General features: G+C 43.5%; 1 pseudogene; it reads right to left on the minus strand.

Annotated features, from left to right (window-relative positions):
• Nucleotides 1-6,504: 6,504 nt before the first annotated feature.
• LOC126093780 (5S ribosomal RNA) lies at nt 6,505-6,621 on the minus strand (annotated as a pseudogene).
• Between the last annotated feature and the right edge of the window lie 490 nt (nt 6,622-7,111).

Below are 7,111 nucleotides of genomic sequence, written 5' to 3' on the forward strand. Positions count from 1 at the left end.
GCCTGCAGGGTCAAAACAGAGACCACTAATCGCCAATGGCCGTGAGAATGAATCACCAACACATCCTAAGGGTATTTATACTTTGGTGCCACAGAACATCTACATCTACATCTACATTTATACTCCGGAAGCCACCCAACGGTGTGTGGCGGAGGGCACTTTACGTGCCACTGTCATTACCTCCCTTTCCTGTTCCAGTCGCGTATGGTTCGCGGGAAGAACGACTGTCTGAAAGCCTCCGTGCGCGCTCTAATCTCTCAAATTTTACATTCGTGATCTCCTCGGGAGGTATAAGTAGGGGGAAGCAATATACTCGATACCTCATCCAGAAACGCACCCTCTCGAAACCTGGCGAGCAAGCTACACCGCGATGCAGAGCGCCTCTCTTGCAGAGTCTGCCACTTGAGTTTGTTAAACATCTCCGTAACGCTATCACGGTTACCAAATAACCCTGTAACGAAACGCGCCGCTCTTCTTTGGATCTTCTCTATCTCCTCCGTCAACCCGATCTGGTACGGATCCCACACTGATGAGCAATACTCAAGTATAGATCGAACGAGTGTTTTGTAAGCCACCTCCTTTGTTGATGGACTACATTTTCTAAGGACTCTCCCAATGAATCTCAACCTGGTACCCGCCTTACCAACAATTAATTTTATATGATCATTCCACTTCAAATCGTTCCGCACGCATACTCCCAGATATTTTACAGAAGTAACTGCTACCAGTGTTTGTTCCGCTATCATATAATCATACAATGAAGGATCCTTCTTTCTATGTATTCGCAATACATTACATTTGTCTATGTTAAGGGTCAGTTGCCACTCCCTGCACCAAGTGCCTATCCGCTGCAGATCTTCCTGCATTTCGCTACAATTTTCTAATGCTGCAACTTCTCTGTATACTACAGCATCATCCGCGAAAAGCCGCATGGAACTTCCGACACTATCTACTAGGTCATTTATATATATTGTGAAAAGCAATGGTCCCATAACACTCCCCTGTGGCACGCCAGAGGTTACTTTAACGTCTGTAGACGTCTCTCCATTGATAACAACATGCTGTGTTCTGTTTACTAAAAACTCTTCAATCCAGTCACACAGCTGCACTGATATTCCGTAGGCTCTTACTTTGTTTATCAGGCGACAGTGCGGAACTGTATCGAACGCCTCCCGGAAGTCAAGAAAAATAGCATCTACCTGGGAGCCTGTATCTAATATTTTCTGGGTCTCGTGAACAAATAAAGCGAGTTGGGTCTCACACGATCGCTGTTTCCGGAATCCATGTTGATTCCTACATAGTAGATTCTGGGTTTCAAAAAACGACATGATACTCGAGCAAAAAACATGTTCTAAAATCCTACAACAGATCGACGTCAGAGATATAGGTCTATAGTTTTGCGCATCTGCTCGACGACCCTTCTTGAGGACTGGGACTACCTGTGCTCTTTTCCAATCATTTGGAACCTTCCGTTCCTCTAGGGACTTGCGGTACACGGCTGTTAGAAGGGGGGCAAGTTCTTTCGCGTACTCTGTGTAGAATCGAATTGGTATCCCGTCAGGTCCAGTGGACTTTCCTCTGTTGAGACACAGACCTTGACGATGTTCCACTTTTTTCTGGCTGTGCAGTTGTAATTTGACTCCGGTGCACCAGCACAGTATGGGGCCTAAATAAAAATGCCCCTCTAAAACTACGTCACCAGTAAAAAGAATCACAACTAGGGTCCTACATTTAGCACGCGACTCATTAAAAAAATGTTCCGTCGCTACAGATGCCGCTAACAGAACAACTGAACGCAAAATTTTTCTCGTAAGAATAACGTTTGTCTTATCTTAATGCGGAGGTTTCAGAACTGCACATTGCGGAAAGCATCTGAAAATAAATAATCACTTCTACCTCAGTTAATTTAAGAGACACACCATCCATCACTGATCTAAAACACAATATATTCTTAAATTAGTTAACTGGTACAGCACATAGTAGAACTACATAACAGTCTAAAAAATAACTGCAACCCTGGCGCAACTATAAACAAGTCACTCCAGTACGAATACAGTAGAACAGTGCCATATTTGTCTTGATTCTTGAGAAAGCAGAGGCTGATTGGCGTTACCGCTCCTCTTAGATCACTGACCTGTGGCTCCACTGCACCAAGTAGAAATTTTGTCTATGTCATATTGTATGCTACAGTCACTCAACAACGACACCTTCCACACACCACAGCATCATCGACAAACAGCCGCACACAGCTGCTTACCCTCTGCCAAACCATTTATGTATGTAGAAAATAACAGCGGTCCTGTCGCTTTTACATGGAACACTTCTGCCGATACCCTTTCCTCTTATGAACACTCGCCGTCGAAGACGACATACTGGCTTCTCTTACTAGGAATTCGTCGGGTCACTCACGTATCTGGGAACCTTTTCCGTAACCTTCCACCTTCGTTACCAGTCAGCATTGCGGCAACATGTCACATGCCGTACCGATATCTAGGAATATGGAATCCGGCTGGACGATGGAGATAGTTTACAACACGTAATTGCAAATGATAACTTTCGCTACAATAATAGAAATATAATTTCAAGTTAAATATTGAAGTCACGCAATAAATGAGTTGTTGACAGGTGCTGTACATTAGAAATTTAAATAACCCAACGAAAAGTCCAGTTAAAGTCCTAAATACATGACAACACCATTAACAATGAACTGATTAATCAAATTCTACTTTTATTATAGTGCAGCGTCCTTTCAGAAGGAATTACGGAAAAGAACCGTCGTAAACAGAGCATTGTGCGTTGGTACCGACAATTTAGCCTCACTGGTTGCCTCTGTAAACAGAAAAGTACCGATAGATCAGATTTGCTAGATGCGTTCTTGGAAAGCATAAGGGAAAGTTTCGTATGCGTTCCAAAATAATCAACTTTCCGCCGAAGCCAGGACTTGGAATACGGCACTAAACTGTGTGGAAGATTTTATGGCGGCTGCATTTCAAAAGTGTGTCATCTTCAGCTCGTGCGATAGTTAAAACTGGAAGATTGTGGTTGTTGTTGCTGTGGTCATCAGTACTGAGACTGGTTTGATGCAGCTCTCCATGCTACTCTATCCTGTGCAAGCTTCTTCATCTCCCAGTACCTACTGCAAGCTACATCCTTCTGAATCTGCTTAGTGTATTCATCTCTTGGTCTCCCCCTACGACTTTTACCCTCCACGCTGCCCTCCAATATTAAATTGGTGATCCCTTGATGCCTCAGAACATGTCCTACCAACCGATCCCTTCTTCTGGTCAAGTTGTGCCACAAACTTCTCTTCTCCCCAATCCTATTCAATACTTCCTCATTAGTTATGTGATCTACCCATCTAATCTTCAGCATTCTTCTGTAGCACCACATTTCGAAAGCTTCTATTCTCTTCTTGTCCAAACTATTTACCGTCCATGTTTCACTTCCATACATGGCTACACTCCATACAAATACTTTCAGAAATGACTTCCTGACACTTAAATCTATACTCGATGTTAACAAATTTCTCTTCTTCAGCAACGCTTTCCTTGCCATTGCCAGTCTACATTTTATATCCTCTCTACTTCGACCATCATCAGTTATTTTGCTCCCCAAATAGCAAAACTCCTTTACTACTTTAAGTGTCTCATTTCCTAATCTAATTCCCTCAGCATCACCCGACTTAATTCGACTACATTCCATTATCCTCGTTTTGCTTTTGTTGATGTTCATCTTATATCCTCCTTTCAAGACACTGTCCATTCCGTTCAACTGCTCTTCCAGGTCCTTTGCTGTCTCTGACAGAATTACAATGTCATCGGCAAACCTCAAGGTTTTTATTTCTTCTCCATGGATTTTAATACCTACTCCGAATTTTTCTTTTGTTTCCTTTACTGCTTGCTCAATATACAGATTGAATAACATCGGGGAGAGGCTACAACCCTGTCTCACTCCCTTCCTAACCACTGCTTCCCTTTCTTACCCCTCGACTCTTATAACTGCCATCTGGTTTCTGTACAAATTGTAAATAGCCTTTCGCTCCCTGTATTTTACCCCTGCCACCTTTAGAATTTGAAAGAGAGTATTCCAGTCAACATTGTCAAAAGCTTTCTCTAAGTCTACAAATGCTAGAAACGTAGGTTTGGCTTTCCTTAATCTTTCTTCTAAGATAAGTCGTAAGGTCAGTATTGCCTCACGTGTTCCAGTATTTCTACGGAATCCAAACTGATGTTCCCCGAGGTCGGCTTCTACTAGTTTTTCCATTCGTCTGCAAAGAATTCGTGTTAGTATTTTGCAGCTGTGGCTTATTAAACTGATTGTTCGGTAATTTTCACATCTGTCAACACCTGCTTTCTTTGGGAATGGAATTATTATATTCTTCTTGAAGTCTGAGGGTATTTCGCCTGTTTCATACATCTTGCTCACCAGATGGTAGAGTTTTGTCAGGACTGGCTCTCCCAAGGCCGTCAGTAGTTCCAATGAAATGTTGTCTACTCCGGGGGCCTTGTTTCGACTCAGGTCTTTCAGTGCTCTGTCAAACTCTTCACGCAGTATCGTATCTCCCATTTCATCTTCATCTACATCCTCTTCCATTTCCATAATATTGTCCTCAAGTACATCGCCCTTGTATAAACCCTCTATATACTCCTTCCACCTTTCTGCTTTCCCTTCTTTGCTTAGAACTGGGTTTCCATCTGAGCTCTTGATGTCCATACAAGTGGTTCTCTTATCTCCAAAGGTCTCTTTAATTTTCCTGTAGGCAGTATCTATCTTACCCCTAGTGAGATAAGCCTCTACATCCTTACATTTGTCCTCTAGCCATCCCTGCTTAGCCATTTTGCACTTCCTGTTGATCTCATTTTTGAGACGTTTGTATTCCTTTTTGCCTGCTTCATTAACTGCATTTTTATATTTTCTCCTTTCATCAATTAAATTCAATATTTCTTCTGTTACCCAAGGATTTCTAAGAGCCCCGGTCTTTTTACCTACTTGATCCTCTGCTGCCTTCACTACTTCGTCCCTCAAAGCTACCCATTCTTCTTCTACTGTATTTCTTTCCCCCATTCCTGTCAATTGTTCCCTTATGGTCTCCCTAAAACTCTGTACAACCTCTGGTTCTTTCAGTTTATCCAGGTCCCATCTCCTTAAATTCCCACCTTTCTGCAGTTTCTCCAGTTTTAATCTACAGGTCATAACCATTAGATTGTGGTCAGAGTCCACATCTTCCCCTGGAAATGTCTTACAATTTAAAACCTGGTTCCTAAATGTCTGTCTTACCATTATATAATCTATCTGATACCTTTTAGTATCTCCAGGGTTCTTCCATGTATGATTGTGGTTTGTGCATTCAATTTGCATCCAAATGCAAGAAGCACCTGAGGATGAACGTTTCGCCCCCAGGCTGACATTCAGCGGCGAAGCGACCTTCCATCTATCTGGAAAGGTTAATCACCGCAGTGTGAGAGGGTTGTGCACTGAACATCCTCTTAAAACTGTGGCGCATCATTGGAATTCGCTGGCGTTTAACGTTCCTTTGCAGTGTCACAGACGAAACTGCATGGACAGTTTCTCTTCTGTGAAAATATTCTTACCTTGATATGTTGCAGTTGTGGTCGATTACACTGCTGACTCCATCTTCCAATGAGATGGGGCACACGGCTATCAGGACAACAAATTTCTGCATTATGGTGGTGAAGACGATGTGGCTCTGTTCCCTTGGCGCCCCCAGGTTGCCTGACTTAACGCCTTGTGACTTCTTACGTTCCGGTGTAAATTGGGAACCGTGTTTACGTACGCCCACTACCGAGAACACTGGAACAGCTGAGAGAATGTCTCAACGGCGCTGTGATGGCCACTGACAGGATGTTGACACCTAAGGTATAGAACGAACCTGACTACCACTTGGACGTGTAGGTGTGACTACAAGTGCACTCATAGAACGTATGTAGAGCGCTAGATGCAAACTTGGTCAGTTTGCGGTTCTATCCACGCACCAATCATGTCAGTACATGTGTAGAATATAGAGCTCTGAAAAATAATGAAGCATTACAGTATTAATTTCAGATGCAAAACAGAGGATAATCTTCAGCTGTCGCTGAGAGACGAGAGAAGGTAGGAGTAGACAAGTGGGAAAAACCCTTTAAATTGTTACTGTTATAGTGCAAAGTAACTCGAGACGTCCCTCGGTTTCGCGTTCTGGGGAATGCAGAACCGAGGTGAGAGGTTAGGAGGGCTCGTACAGAGGCATACAAAAAGATGCTTTCCCCTCAGTGCATTTGGGTTTGGACTAATAAAAACTCCGTCCGAACAGACTTTTGAAGGCCCAACGGTATCGACCGGCCGCCGTGTCATCCTCGCCCACAAGCATCACGGGATGTGGATATGGAGGGGCATGTGGTCAGTACACCACTCTCCTGGTCGGATGCCAGTTTACGAGAACAGAGCCACTACATCTCAGTCAAGTAGGTCCTCAGTTTGCCTCACAAGGGCTGAGTGCACACCGCTTGCCAACAGCGATCGGCAATCGGATGGTCACCCATCCAAGTACTAGCCCAGCCCGACAGCGCTTAACTTCGGTGATGTGACGGGAACCGGTGTTACCACTGCGGCAAGGCCGTTGGCATTTGCGTGTGGAGTAGGAGAGGAAACGACAAGTAGTAGTATTGGTGACCCTCCGCCACGCAACATACGCTGGCTTGTGCAGTATGTCTGTAGATAGATGTACATGTAAATGCACATTAGATGTAAGTTTATATGGTCTGCAGCATTAGACGATCGCTGTGGGAGAGCAGTTACAACTGCAGAAACGAAAAGATAGCATCGCCTTTAGAAACAGGTGTGTGCCTCTTCTTCGAGAAGATAGTAACTCTTGAAAATTTTGTGTTGGATTCCATTGGAACCATGTGTTCAACGAATACAATATTAATGTTGTATACAAGAAAATTCGCAGCATCGGTCGGAGGAGGTTTGAAATCATCTATTACAGCAAATAGATTTTAGTCACTGTGTGGTCATGCTAAGAGGGCTAGTAGAAATCCTTGGGTAACAGAAGAAATATTGAATTTAATTGATGAAAGGAGAAAATATAAAAATGCAGTAAACGAAGCAGGCA

Source organism: Schistocerca cancellata, chromosome 7, assembly GCF_023864275.1.
Source record: "Schistocerca cancellata isolate TAMUIC-IGC-003103 chromosome 7, iqSchCanc2.1, whole genome shotgun sequence".
Taxonomy (NCBI): domain Eukaryota; kingdom Metazoa; phylum Arthropoda; class Insecta; order Orthoptera; family Acrididae; genus Schistocerca; species Schistocerca cancellata.